At 40.4% G+C, this 15,392-nt stretch overlaps 1 long non-coding RNA gene across 2 annotated transcripts in view; it reads right to left on the bottom strand.

The window, feature by feature from the left end:
* Nucleotides 1-1,219: 1,219 nt before the first annotated feature.
* Nucleotides 1,220-15,392, bottom strand: part of LOC133380234 (uncharacterized) — a 69,003-nt gene continuing 54,830 nt past the window's right edge. For both annotated transcript variants that reach the window (XR_009761388.1, XR_009761389.1), the window contains exons 2-3: nucleotides 13,498-13,609; nucleotides 1,220-1,256 (exon numbers count right to left, since the gene is read on the bottom strand). This is a non-coding gene — a long non-coding RNA (uncharacterized LOC133380234). The remainder of the gene's footprint in view (nucleotides 1,257-13,497; nucleotides 13,610-15,392) is intronic.

Here is a 15,392-nt window from a genome sequence, read left to right as displayed (position 1 = left end):
GTTTTTTTAGTGTAACTTTTGCAAAGTGTTGCTGTACTTCACATATTCACAGAAATAGAAGCAAAAGAAAGTGATTTCCTATAGGAAACTACACTAAAATTACAAAGTAAATCAGACATATTTAAAGTGACCATCTGAACTATATCAACAGTCTTAATAATGTTGCTTCCTCCCTGAGAAAACAAGATCAGCACAGCACATGTCTTCTTTCTATTATTTGGGCTGATTGCAGGTGCCACCACTCACCATAGGTACTCTGTGAACATGGCTGATTTTTAATGAATTTCAACAGATTATGAGAACTCTGAGCAGCGGCGTCACTAGCAGGAGTGCAGGAGGGGTGCGGACTTCCGGCGTGTGTCCTGCTGTGTGCGTGCTTGCGTGTGCGCGCACTCCACACTGGCGGTGGAACACCCATCCCGGCTTCACCGCCAGCGAGTGGGCACCTGCTTTCCGTCTCGCCCGCCCGCCTCCGAGGAGGAGTTGGCTGCGCTGACCCGGAGCGCTTCTTGGCTCCTTTGCTGGGCAACGGCGCAGGGCGGGGTGGCTCTGGTTGTCACCCCCCTCAGGGTGTCACCCGGGTGCGGTCTGCACCCTCCGCACCCCGGTAGTGACGCCCCTGACTCTGAGAGAAAAAAGTCCAAAAGGTGTCTGGGTTTTTCTCTCTCTGTCTTTAGCCTTTGAACTCTCAGTTCTTTCTGGCTGTTTTGTATATCGCCATGAAAATTGAAAATTGAGAGGATTGTTCAGCAAGCATTTCTGAGTTCAGGAATATAAGTTTTGTAAGGTTTTGTTTTGAAATGAGTTTATGGGAAGCATCAGAATGGCATTTCCAATTGGTATTTTCAATTTAACATTGCAGAATGTGAAAAATCCACACTGGCTATAGTATACAGGCACTCTTGTGGCTGTATAATCATGAGCTGTCTGGTGGAAAACTGGACTCAGGCTGCTTTTGCACATTCCAAGAAGGAATCAAAGAAGAGCAAGTGAGCTGCAGTTCAATCACAACACAATATTTATTTATCTTCTTTGCATTTAGAATATCTAACCTAGAGCAGGGGCAGGCAGGCTTCAGGGTGGCAGTATCTGCTCTTTCTTTCTTTCTTTCTTTCTTTCTTTCTTTCTTTCTTTCTTTCTTTCTTTCTTTCTTTCTTTCTTTCTTTCTTTCTTTCTTTCTTTCTTTCTTTCTTTCTTTCTTTCTTTCTTTCTTTCTTTCTTTCTTTCTTTGAACCCGGAGATCCACCAACCAGAGCCTGGTACAAAATACTGTTTTAGTGAGAGATGCAACATACCCTTAGATATTGAGAGCCGTACCAAAATCTACTCCTGGTTCCCACCTCCCTACCTTCCTTTATTTCAACAACCTAATTTGGAGGAAAGTGTTTTTGTTATTGTTAAGCAATGTATTTATTTATATTTATTATTTGATTTATATTCCGCCCTTTCTCCTTCAGGAGCCCAGGGCGGCAATTAGGAGTCACGACTTTTGCCAACCTACTGAAAATCATTCAGAGATGTACCAGTACATCCCAGTCTACCTTCTGCCCTCCTGTGTGATAGAACATTGGCCTTCAGCTGGTGGGTCAGGCCCGCTACTACTGGTTTACAGCCTGACCTAACAAAGCAGAGTTCCAACAGCAGCATTGCTTCCATACGCATACAGTATATGGTATAAAAATCAAGAAACAGATCCCCAAATGGGTGTTTGAGATAAAGGTGGGTCATGGGTTTGAAAAGGTTGAAGACTGCCACTATAAAAGGATAGCCAAGGTGACAGGTACCAAGAAGGTCAGTGAAGGAATCTGCAGAATTTAGATCACCTCTATAGCCAGCACAGATACAGTTCCATCAAAGACTAGTGAAAGCTTTATTACCTCCTAAATTCTACTCCTCCATTGAGTCCAAATATGTAGCATTTATTTTTTTATTTATTACATTTATACCCCACCTTTCTTTTCATGATAGAAACCCAATGTGGCTTACATATGGTTCGCAGGCAGTCTCCCATCCAGGCACTGACCAGACCTGACCCTGCTTAGATTTAGCAGAGTACTGGCCTCATGTGCCTTCAAACCATAGCCTGGGACCAAGCATTCTAGCTTGGAATCTTGGACTATGTCAGAAATGGTCTCAGGTTTTGGTACTGGGGATGAAAGCCTGCCAACAGATCCACCTTGTGGAATATTCTCCCTTGGGCAGGATTTCTGGTGGTGTCAGTGGGCAGGTCACTGTCAGAGGGGTGTGGATGATCCAACTACAGGGAAATAGTTGTGCTCCCAATGCAGGAGCAGAACATACTTCTCCCCATGGATAGGCATAGATTTTACCTTTCTGCCCTCACCCCTTGCCTTATTACAGCTGCAATCCTATACCTATGTAGCTAAGAACAAGCCCCACTTAACTCAATGGGATAGAGTAGACATGTATAGGATTACAGTGTAAAATATGTTACCTTTGTTTCAGGAAATATTGTATTATACTAAATTGTGTATTTACCCAATCTCCCTATCAATTCTGACTAGGGGCTCGTTCACATGGCAGTTTAATTTGAGATCGAGCCTCCCTGCATACCTATTAAATTCACAGTGATCACATGACGTAGGAGGCAAAGGGGAGTGTCCCACTGCTTTCCCCTTTAAATCCGAAGCAAATCAATCCACTTTAAATCCGAAAAGGAAAGGAAAAACCGTTTGCGCTTCGCATCTCTAATGGCATGTAGACAGGTAGCTCGGCCCACTCTCCCCCCCCCTTTGTTTACCTTTTCCTGCTGGCTCCCATTCTGCAAGCCTGCTGCAGAGGAAGAGATACTTTGATCTTAAGAGGCCTTGGTCATTAGGAAGCTGTGAGATCAACCCTTTCCCTTCAGTATGAACAGAAAAAAGCAGCTTGAGGGTTCATATAAAGTAAGAAGTGTGAACCTTTAAATCCTATTGCGATGAGAAAAGCTTCCTCTAATCTGAAATTCAGCTGAAGTCAGCTGCAGTGTGAACCAGCCCTAGGTCTGTAATGCTATGCACTTTTACCTGGGAGTAAACCAAAGTAGGAATATTGTGGGATTAGCATTGGATGATTGTGCTTTGGGTAAATTCTTTTGCTAATATGCAATACCGTAGGCTTGATTTTCTGATGGGAAATTGAAGAGACATTTACATAGATTGTATATATTGCATTTGTAATTAACACATGCATATATTTACAGAGAAAAGTAAACAGGGCGTTTTAAGGGTAAATGCCTAGAGTTCATAGTAAATTTGGCCTGAATTTAACTCTGAAATCCAAGCTTCATATTAACATCCATGCTAATGGATACAACAAGTGGGTTAGCCCCACTGACATCTCCGCAGCTTTCTCTATTCAGTCTTCCATCACTAACTTCCTTGTACTATGTGGAATTGGTTTTCTGAAAAGACTCACAATGGAAAACAAATAAAGACTACTCTACCAAATTAAAGAGCCATAACTGTCAAATCAAATGGTGCACATAACCATGGAAACAAATATTGCCTGCCTGCCCATACAGCAAGTCAGCTAAATTGCCCATCATTTGCCTTATCCTTGTAAAGTAGAATTTTGTACACATATTGACTAAGAAAGTAATAGGACACATACTACCTGTCCGTTTAATATCAGTAACGTTACTCAGCAATGTATTATTAACTTGAACCCACTGTCATCTAAGATTGTCAGAAGATTATCCTTCTTTTAAAGGGTTTGTGTCTAGAATATCATAAGAGAGAGATAATAGCTCCTTTCCACAACTCGTAGCTCTTTTGGCAGCAGGGTGACCATGCATTTTATTTCATTTTATTTGATACATGGGAAGTTCATTTCTCCTGACAGTGACATTTCAATTTCACTCTGAATTTTACAAGAAATTGCAGGGCCCAATCTGTGCTGCAAGAATTTTCTGGTCCTTGCAAGGAATATCCTTTTCTCACATGTTCCACTCAGCCTCAGGAGTCACAATAAGCCAGCCTTTTCTGGTATGCTCTGGCTTCATCTCTTCTAAGCTACTGCTGAGACCTTGGTCAAAGGGGTGACCCTGCCTGGATGCCTTATGGGCCAATTAGAATGACCAGCTACCTTTCTATCAGTGGGAAATGAAGCACACAGAAATCCAAGTTTCATGGGCTTCTGGGTAGTATCAGCAGATGCTGTCCAGTTGGATAGCTAGTTTGATGATGTTTGTGGCTTGGCTCCGTATGAAACCGTGACACTGGGATTTTGAATCATGAGCGGCTCCACTACCCCCTCCCCCAACTACCCCCTCCCCTCCAAGCTCTGCATTTGTCCACAAATATGGAAAACTAAGCAATGGCCCACAGACTGGAAGCGTTCAATATACATCCCAATTCCAAAGAAAGGGGATCCCACAGAACGCAGTAATTATCAAACTATTGCCTTAATATCCTATGCAAGTAAACTAATGCTCAAGATACTACAACAAAGGCTCTTACCTTATAGGGAGCGAGAAATGCCAGACGTCCAAGCTGGATTTAGGAAGGGAAGAGGCACCAGAGATCATATCACAAACATACATTGGGTAATGGAACGGACCCAGGAATTTCAGAAGGAAATCACACTGTACTTTATCGATTACAGCAAAGTCTTTGATTGTGTAAATCATGAAAAACTATGGAATGCTTTAAAATAAATGGGGGTTCCACTGCATCTGATTGTCTTGATGTGCAGCCTATACTGTGGACAAGAGGCTACTGTAAGGACAGAATATGGAGAAACTGATTGGTTCCTAATTGGAAAGGATGTGAGACAGCAGTGTATTTTATCACCCTACCTGTTTAATATATACGCAGAACATATCATACGGAAAGTGGGACTGGACCAAGATGAAGGAGGTGTGAAAATTGGAGGGAGAAACATCTATAATTTAAGATATGCAGATGATACCATACTACTAGTAGAAACCAGTAATTATTTGAAACGAATGCTGATGAAAGTGAAAGAGGAAAGCACAAAAGCAGGACTACAGCTGAACGTCAAGAAGCCTAAAGTAATGACAGCAGAAGATTTCTGTAACTTTAAAGTTGACAATGAGTATATTGAACGTGTCAAGGATTATCAATACCTCGGCACAGTCATTAACCAAAATGGAGACAATAGTCAAGAAATTAGAAGAAGGCTAGGACTGGTGAGGGCAGCTATGAGAGAACTAGAAAAGGTCCTCAAATGCAAAGATGGATCACTGAACACTTAAGTCAGAATCATTCAGACCATGGTATTCCTGATCTCTATGTATGGATGTGAAAGTTGGACAGTGAAAAAAGCAGATAAGAGAAAAATCAACTCATTTGAAATGTGGTGTTGGAGGAGAGCTTTGTGCGTACCATGGACTGCGAAAAAGACAAATAGTTGGGTGTTAGAACAAATTAAACCAGAACTATCACTAGAAGCTAAAATGATGAAACTGAGATTATCATACTTTGGACACATAATGAGAAGACACGATTCACTAGAAAAGACAATCATGCTGGGAAAAACAGAAGGGAATAGAAAAAGAGGAAGGCCAAACAAGAGATGGATTGATTCCATAAAGGAAGCCACAGACCTGAAATACAAGATCTGAACAGGGTGGTTCACGGCAGATGGTGGTCACTGATTCATAGGGTCGCCATAAGTCGTAATTGACTTGAAGGCACATAACAACAACAATGGCTTCAAAAACAGTGTATGGCAGGCACTGAAATTAAGTTTGGTACCAGGATAAAGTATTTGATGAAAGCTGGACAAGTTGGAGCAAGCTAAGACAATGGAAAAAACTGACTCATTATAACTGCTCAATAAATTGGGGGGGGGTAGAGAGATGGCTGAGCTGGATTTATTTACTTCTTAATGCTAATATAGTAACACTGAAACCATAAATATGGTTTATCTGTATCAACCTGTTTTAAGTACTTCTTAATGTATATTAAAGATTGATTACTACTTTCGTCTATCAAGTTAATAAAATAAAACTGTTGTTAAAGAGGAGAGTTGCAGGTTTTTGAAGCATTAGAAAACCTCTACAAAACATTTTTGCCACAACTACAGTTATAGAATAAAAATAATAAATTATCATGTGCTCACAGACAATAATAGTCTTGTTAAATTACTTTCAGATCCCTGGAAAATAATCTACTGAACACCTGCACAGAGCCAAAGAGTGCCCTCCAGAGGTCAATGTCTACATGTCAGAAAGGCTGACAAAGAGAGAGATGTTATTTTCTTTAAAAAACAGAGGAAGTTGTGCTGGTCTGTTAGAAACATCTCCTAATTCTTCTCTCAGTGGCTATCCAACTACTGTGCCTCGCTCAAGACTGGAGCGTATTATACTGTTTGTCTGTTTTAAAATATGGTGGAATATACTGAATAGATGGAGATGGTTGTATTTTAAAGTATATCTGTTATTGTTTTTGTTATTTCTTGTGTTTTACATTTTCGTGACCTGACAAGATCACGTGTGATGAGGAACAGGTTATATAAATCTATGAATGAATGAATATTAATCTTTGAAAAGCTGTTTCAGACTGAAATCCTAATACACACTTACCAGGGAGTAAGGCCGATCAAACTCATTGAGGGCCTACCTCTGAGTAGACAATATAATAATAATAATAATAATAATAATAATAAAACAGAATTTATATCCTGCCCATCCTCCCAAATGAGTTCAGGCAGCAAACACATCAACAAAACAATTTAACAACAACAACAAAGTATTCTAAAAACAATTTAACACATTCCAAAAGCAGTTACAGATAGACTATACAGACAAGCATAGGATTGCTCTGCCGGTCATATTTTAAATGTCTTTCCTTTCTATAAGTGTATTTAATCTATGGTTAAAATGACTGAGCAGCTTTTTAAAAAGCAAAAAACCCACAACTATTTATTTATTTATTGCGAAGATTTTTACCCTGCTGCTCAATAGAATGATCAGAATGGCTGACTTAGCTGTTACAACCACAGGGAAATCCCACTCCAGTTATATAAATGATTTGGACAGCTCCAGGCTTAAACACACGAAACTCTGTCAACCTCTGGCATAGTTTAGCTCTCAGTCCAAATAACAGCAACACCCATTGATGTCAGATGAAATTGTGTTACTATTTTCAAACAGAAGGTGTCACTTTCCTCAAATGTGTAGAACAAGGAGAGAAGCCTTCCTGCAAATGAAGTAAAATGGAAAATGGATTTTTTTGTCGACTTCCCATTAAATCCTTTGTAGTTTTGCCCTGTGGAGCTTGATAGCATGACCAGCATATATTTACAGGGATCGAATTAATCAGAGTTCCTAAAGAAGTGCTTTTTGTCCCATGATGTGGATTAGGATTATGGCTATCCTTATGCTGCTATTTTCCAGGAAAGTGAGAAAATGGCAGAATCCAGCTTCTTCAGAATTTTGGCTTTTATTTAAACACACACACACACACAAACAAACAAACACACACTCCCCTCCCCAAGATTCTTGCCATTGGAATTTGAATGATATGTAAAATTGGCTTGAAAGTACATAGGAAATATCTGGTAGAGACAGAGTTGAGTAAGATTTTTTTCAGTGTCTAGGGATGGGGCCTCTGTACCCTGTCTAGTTCCATACTCCTATCCCAAGACTAGCAAACCCAAAGTAAATGATGCAAATTAGTAAAGACTACAGAATGTATCAAAATCATAAAAATTTGTCAAATTTGCATAACATATAAGAGCCACTGTACTTTTTGTAGCAGAATTTGGATTGTTGAAGGTGTTTTTTTTTAATGCCAAAATATCAGCTGGAGCCATTCTAGGCTGCATTCAGAGAACAGTTTGTTCCATTTCCCCAACATTTCCTTACCTGGTAATTCCACATTGTGTTTGATCTTTCACGTGATGTAAAAGAGTCTGACACTGATTTTATGCCTTCTATGTTAATTTTTACCTCTGTAGTCCCTTCATTACTGTAAGCCGCCCTGAGTGCCCTATTATAGGGTAGAAGGGTGGGATAGAAATATTTTAAATAAAATAAAATAAATAAATGCCACTCCTGGAAATCTAGCAGACCATAGTGGAAGTTCAGTGTTCATTTATGAGTTAATTGCTTCCAGAAAAAATCAATTTGCAGCCTGATTAACCCAGTAAATGGTGGGAGTAAAATGACAACATTTGGGGTGGTATATCACCATATAGTTCTTTCTCACTGTTTTCATGGCAGAACTGAAGTGCGCATATGCAGAAAAGGTGGGGGAGTAGTGCCATGTCCAATTATGTCTGTTATTGATGTTTGTTATACATCCACTGGTATGAATGAAATTTAGCACGACTTGGCGGTATATTGGTCAAAAAACCACAATTCCATAATGCAGCAGATACTGCAGTGTTAAAGGAATGTTAGAAATTGGTGAAGAAGCACTACCATTATAATCAGTAAAACTAATGCAATAAACCCCATGACTGAATCTAGCCGTACTACAAAAGAATCTGTCTATGGCTGTGACAGCCTCATAGTATTATTATCATGGATCCATAATTCTCCCGAGCAGAACTCCATTCACAAGATGCTCCTACTGGAGAAAGGCAAGGAGACATCTTTTCTGTTTTCTCCTTCTCCATTTGGAAGACCTGAAAAGATGCTCCAGAGGGTTGGGAGGTGGGCTGGAGAAAACAGAGGGAAGAGGGAATCAGCAAAAATTATTTCCCACCCATCCTCTAGTACAGGGATGGGAAACCTTGGGCCCTTTAGATGTTGCTGGACTACAACTCCCATCATCCCTGACAACTGGCTGTACTGGCTGGCTTCTGAAGGGACTTGGAGTCCAACAACATCTGGAGGACCACAAGTCCTTCATTGCTGCTATATCAGGAGCTGCTACTATATCTCGGAGCTGTTCCATTCATGATGGGGACACAGTGTCTCCAATATAATAAATGAATGAATAACAATACTTAATTTAACATTTCTAAGCAAACGATTTCCATAAAAATTAAAGACAACACAGGCATATTGTCTACAAGTTTAGAGTCTATGGTAAATGGAGACAGAAGTGGAGGTTGATCAATAGGTATAAGCAGGGTGAACAGATGTGTTTTAAGAAGACACTTGAATGTAAAGACAGAGAAAGGGAGTCAGATGTCTGAACAGGAAATTCCAGTGATAACGAGCTGCATGAGGGAAGAGATATAGGTAGGGAATAGAGAGGCTAATTTTAGACCGGATAAGAATCCTGGTACAGGTGCAGAGCAAAAAGTCGGAGAGAAATATGTAGGGAAGGAAAAGGAGATGGGTATACAGGATCAAGACTATGGAGGCATTTGAAAGACAAGGGGCTTAAAGTGAAGATGAAAAGTCAGGAGAAGCCAGTGTAGCAGAGGAGTAATATGATCAAAATGACATTTACAGAGCACATGTTCAAAGATGAGCAGAGGAACAAAGATGTTACAGTATAATTTTATATCTCACAAGGACAGAAATTCTGGGAAGAAGCCAAAAGGTATTGTACTGGTATGACACATTGCCAATACATTTACATATGGGTTGCCCCTTTAGGGGTGACCCTACTTGTGAGTAAATGCAATTGTAGCTAGGCTCGCAGTTTTAAGCAGCCAGCTTGAAGGGGCATAGCTTCTTATGACATCTAAAAAGAGGCCACTGCAGGGAAATGTACCTTTTTAATATATTGGTTCCTTTGAATGAATCAAGATGTGGAATCTTAATCTGCGGCAGCTTCTGAGATGAAGTGCAGATTGTACTAGATATTGGCACTATGTCCTGCCACATTTCTTGAGAAAAGGATCCCAACTCTGAGCCTACTCATCCAAGCAAAATGGGAATTATTTTTCATACCTAAGTACCCACACATTCTGACAGAAAATCTCAAATATTTTACATGAGATTTTTCCCCCAGCAGATTTTCAGTCAGGAAAGTCCATGTGCAATCCTATGCGTGTCTCCTCAGAAATAAGTCCCATTGAGTTTAATAAGGCATACTGCCAGGTAAATTGTTTTAGATTTTAGTTTGATAGGTAAATCCTTTCCCCCTACCTCAACATGAACTTTTTCTGTGATCTCCCACTGTGGGTAGTTTTGTTCTGGTGTAGAGGGATTACTTTCTAAGGAAAGCTTGCTTTCTGTAGTCTTGGCTTTTCTAAAATCATGGTGGCTAAGCCCTAAAACTAAATTGCCATAGACTTCATTTCTTCCTGAATCTATATGTTTCAGCAGGAACAGCTGAGAATCCATCTTGTCATAACATTTCTATAAATATCCCCTGAAATGGGAACAGTCCTAAGTCATCCAATTCCTTACTGGCATTTGTAAAAGTGGAGGTTTATCTGAATCTAGTTTGCAGCACTTAAATTTGCTATAGGGCTTATAGTTTCCTGTTGTCTCAGGAAGTTCATATATTCTTGCTTAAATGAGCATTGGTGGGTTTAGGCAGTTGGTGACTGCTAATTCCTGGAGACCTCATCTGAAGGATGGAGAACAATAGCTTGGCAGTTGGACTATAATCAGCCAAGGCCACAGGAGTGAATTCTGCAGCTGGAGAAAGGGGTGAAGAGTATATTGTTTGCTTTTCAGTAAACAAATGATTACTTAAAAGACCATTGGTGGCTACTAGCTACTGGGCATCCCCCCTGTTTGGATGCAGGCTGGAGGAATAGTTTTACAGTTAGAAAGTCTGACTGTTTCTTACTATATTTTTGTAAGCCATCGTGCCATCACAATGTCACATCCTGACGGCGGGAGCAAAGCAAGCCAGTGAACTCCATGGCCTCAGCCTCAAAGGCTGCAGCCTGAGCAAGAGGTTGATGGTGGCAGCAGCGTGGTTGCCAGGTGGCAGCTTTGGCAACCCATGGGGGTGGGGTAGAGGGAGCTTCAACATTAGCCATCAACATAAAAACACTAAAACAGTATCATTAAAACAATAACAAAGTTCAGTGGCAAAAGGGTGCAATCTTGTGGATTAAGGAAAGCTTGTGCAGAAAAGACATCTGAGCAAATAACTGATGATGTTTCATGTCTGGCATGGGGAAAGGTATTCTAAATCATAGGGGTAATAGCATAAAATGCCCCTTTTTTTGGCTCACACCACCCAATGAAATTCTGTAGGATGTTGTGCCACAAGTAAACTCTTTCCCAATGATCAAAGTGATCTTATAGGTCTGTACAGAGGCAGACCATCCTTCAGGTAACCTGGTTCTGAACTGTGCAGGGTTGTTAATAACAATTACTTGAACATGGCCCAGTAACTAACAGCAGCCAATGCAACCAACTAAGGTGACATAAGTCATCTAACTTTTGACACCAATTAATCATTTCCACCTCAGTGGGTCATTAAAGTGGAAATTATATTGTTTTTGCTTGAGGCATCCTTGGTCTCTCTCAGAATGATAACTGTATTGTTTTACAGCATGAATAAAATGGCAAAAAGTGAGTCAGTCCCTCTCTTTGCCCAACTCTGGGCATTGGCTCCTTATGCTACAATCCTAACCCAACTTACTTGGGAGTAAGTCTAATTGAATTCAAGACTCACTTCTGAGTAGACATTATTAGGATTGCATTGTGAGCTGTGAATATGGTTTCAATAATTTGGGTGGAATATTTTAATCTTTAGAGCCAGTGTGGTGTAGTGGTTAAGGTGCTGGACTATGACCTGGGAGACCAGAGTTTGAATCCCCACACAGCCATGATGCTGACTGGGTGACCTTGGGACAGTCACTGCCTCTCAGCCTCAGATGAAGGCAATGGTAAACCTCCTCTGAATACCGCTTACCATGAAAACCCTAATTCATAGGGTCGCCATAAGTCGGAATTGACTTGAAGGCAGTCCATTTCCATTTTTCATGTTAATCTTTCTCTTTTCTTTGAATAGAAAAATGTGGTGAGGGTCCTGCAGGCCATACTGAGGACAGCTAAAGGGGCTGAAAAGACCTCTGGGCCATATGTTTGGCACAAACTTGGTCTTTGTCAGAGGGAGAAATGTATTCCAAATGTATATGTAAGAAATGGGATCACCAGCTCCTTGAATCTCTGTCCTTGGTGCTGGAAGAGACATTGGAGCTGTCACTCAATGTTCAGTTGTGTTAAAAATACCACAACCAGTTAGAATTTCTATATTAGAGTGTTTAAACAGCTTCATATTGCTTATCTCAGTTACTAATGACACATATTCTTCTCAAATTCATGATCAAATCCAAGCCAGGGGGTGGGGAAGGGTGTTGAGAGAAACTGGGAGTGGGGGAGCAAACTAACTTAGAACTTTAACTTTTTTATCTCCCAGTGGAGGGGGGGACTCATTTTGGGAGCTCACAGTTCCTAATTGTAGTCCACCACAACTACACACAGAGGACATTGAGGTGAGGGAACTGGACTGTTTTTTCTTCATGAAAAATAACCGCAGAGTTTTAATTATCTAAGAACTGGGAACATGTGTGATGACCAGGTTAACAATCGCCCAACTGAATGGTACCACAGCCACCATAATAATAATAATAATAATAATAATAATAATAATAATAATAATAATAATAATAATAATAATAATAAAATTTTATTTATTAGTCGCCCATCTGTCCGACTTAACGGACACTCTGAAGCCCTCTGAAGATGTGTCAATTAATTAAACAATTTTAGTTTATAACCTTTTTTTAAAAAAATGCGGTATTGAGAGAAATCTGAGATTGATTTGAATTTTAATTATTTCACAGCATCTTGTGCAAAAGAGCCCTCACAAATCTCACCTTCTTCAACAGTGACACAGAAGACTCCTGTGGCTGCTGTGCTCTATGAGTACTATGTTGTAACCCTCTGATGCATTGACCCAAGTACTAGGATTGCAACCATCCATACTGGGAGCCTTGTGCTGAGATTGTTCCCAGCCTGGAACAATAGCTGCTAGTGGCAGTACTGAACAAATGTCTGCCTTCTGCTTCAGCAACTCACAGCAACCCCCACATAAGGCACTCATGGGTGGGAAGCAGGTGTGACCCACTATGGAGAGAGAAGACTTTCACCTTAGGAACTTCAGAAGCTGCCTTATACCCAATCAGTTGGGCAGTTGCACTCTAGGGCCTCAAACAGAGGTCTTTTCCCATCACCTGCTACTCCATTCTTCAAACTGGAGGCACTGGGGATTGACCCTAGGACCTTTAGAATGCAAACTATGTGTTCTGCGAATGAGGTATGGTCCCACCCTCAGGGGAGTAGGTAGAATCAGGCTGCAATTTGTCTGGTCCACAATAAGCTTGCACAACACTATTTTCCACTTTGTGAAAAGGTTGTTGCATGGACGATTTGAGATAAACAAAGCATCATAGGTAATACAGTTTGTAGGCAAGTTAGGAATTTTGAAAATCAGCTAATATACAAGCTGACACTTCCCAATGGGAACAAATTGCTTTCACAGATGTATTTCCTTTTTGGCTTCAAAGTCCTACTGAGAATCCATTAATTTTCATCAACTATAGTTCTGCAAATCTCACATTAATAACTCTCTCAGAATGACATGTTCCACTAAATACCTTTCTTGGGGTGTCTTTCAGCATGTTGCCCATAATCTTAAAGAAGACAAGCGTGGTATGTAGAAAACAACAGACTGTATCCAGCTGTGCAGTCATTTATTTCTCTTCATGTCTGTTTTGAAATAAAAGAGCAATGAGGTTAACCTTTTAGAAGCCTGCATGCTACCAGCAAATGACAGACCCACTATGTGCAAACCTGTGTATTTCAAAATGTCTTGGTGCCTTGCTGGCAATTAGATTACACTTCTGTCAACATTCCCAACATGCTTTATAGGTAATGTATGTTGAGTGCTTTCATGGTTTCTTTCATTTTAGTGAAACTAATTGATAACATGTCATTAATTACATTTATTTGTTTAGTGTCATTTAGGTGGCAGTCCTATGCACACATTAGATAGTAAGCCTGATTTAAAAAGTGATGTTTCTGAGAACACAAGTATTGAATTCCACTGTTAACAATTTTCACCTGTAGTCTTGGAAAGAAATATCATCCTATCCTAATTTTAAACCAATTGCCAACATTTGTTCAAACTGCAGACGCTTTTAAGCAATAACAAGCGATCCATCTAATGGGTCTGTTTTCCATAAGATGTTTTCCACACTGTTTTCCATAAGATGTTTCAGGCAGCATTTCGATCTGTCAATAATCAGGTATGACCAACCTGCTGCATTTTGCTGAGGCCTCATCCAGCCAGGTCTCCGTAATGCACACCAGGTCTGCATGCTCATCCAGAATAAGATCGTGGATGAGCGATGTTTTCTGAAATACAGACCTGGTGTTACATAACAGCAGTCGGAGGTTGGATGGAGTCTTACATCCCCCAGTTATCTTCTGGTTTTGGGCAGGCCCGGAACAAGGGATGGGTACAATACATCTATCCCTTGTTCCCCTAACCTGGCGTGGCCTGCCACCTGCGCCCTCCCAGGATCTGCCGCCAAGCCTCACGATGCCGTGGCTCCCCACATTATTCCCCTCCGGCTTACACATGTCGCCCCCATCTGCCGATCAGGCAGGCCCCCCACCCCTAAAATTAAATTAAAATTAAAAATAAAAAATAAAAATAGCCTCCGTCTTCCTTGATCCAGATGACGTTGGATCAACTCGCTTCCACTCGCTGGCACTTCCTCTTCTTATCTCCCGTTGCGGGCGGAGTAATCAAGTGTTCTGTTATGTTCCTTGGTCTCAATTTTGTTTTAATCTTAATAAAGAGCTGTGACCCCAATATCGAGATCACAGCACATACTAGTCGCTGTATTGTTGCCTTTAGTGTTCTAACTGTGTTTCTATCTCCTTTTGCTTTGTTTTCCTTCTCTTTTTAACCATTTTAAGAGTTTCATCAGTCATCCATTGAGATCTTTCTCTCTTTTTAACTAGAGGTATTGTCTCTTTGCATTCTTCCCTGATAATGTCTCTAACTTCACTCTATAGGTCTTCTGGTTCTCTGTCAACTAAGTTTAAAGCCTCAAATCTGTTCCTTATTTGATCTTTATACTCTTCTGGGATGTTATTAAAATTGTATTTTGGCATTATGATTGCTTTATTGTTCTTCTTTAGCTTTACACTGATTTTCAATATGACTAGTTCTTGATCTGTACCCCAGTCTGCTCCTGGTCTTGTTTTCGCAGAAACTATGGAACTTCTCCATCTTCTGTTACCAATTATATAATCAATTTGATTCCTATATTGACCATTTGGTGATGTCCATGTGTACAGTTGTCTTTTCGGTTGCTCAAAAAATGTGTTTGCAAGAAACAAATTATTGGCTTCACAGAATTTGATAAGTCTTTCTCCTGAGACACTTCTATCTCCTAAGCCCCATTTCCCCACAATTCCTAGTTCTTCTGTGTTGCCTACCTTTGCATTCCAGGTCCCCATGATTACCAGCATACCTTGT

Source organism: Rhineura floridana, chromosome 3 (genome assembly GCF_030035675.1).
Source record: "Rhineura floridana isolate rRhiFlo1 chromosome 3, rRhiFlo1.hap2, whole genome shotgun sequence".
Taxonomy (NCBI): Eukaryota; Metazoa; Chordata; class Lepidosauria; order Squamata; family Rhineuridae; genus Rhineura; species Rhineura floridana.
The sequence above is the reverse complement of the archived record's forward strand: the minus strand, read 5'-3'. Positions and strand labels throughout refer to the sequence as shown.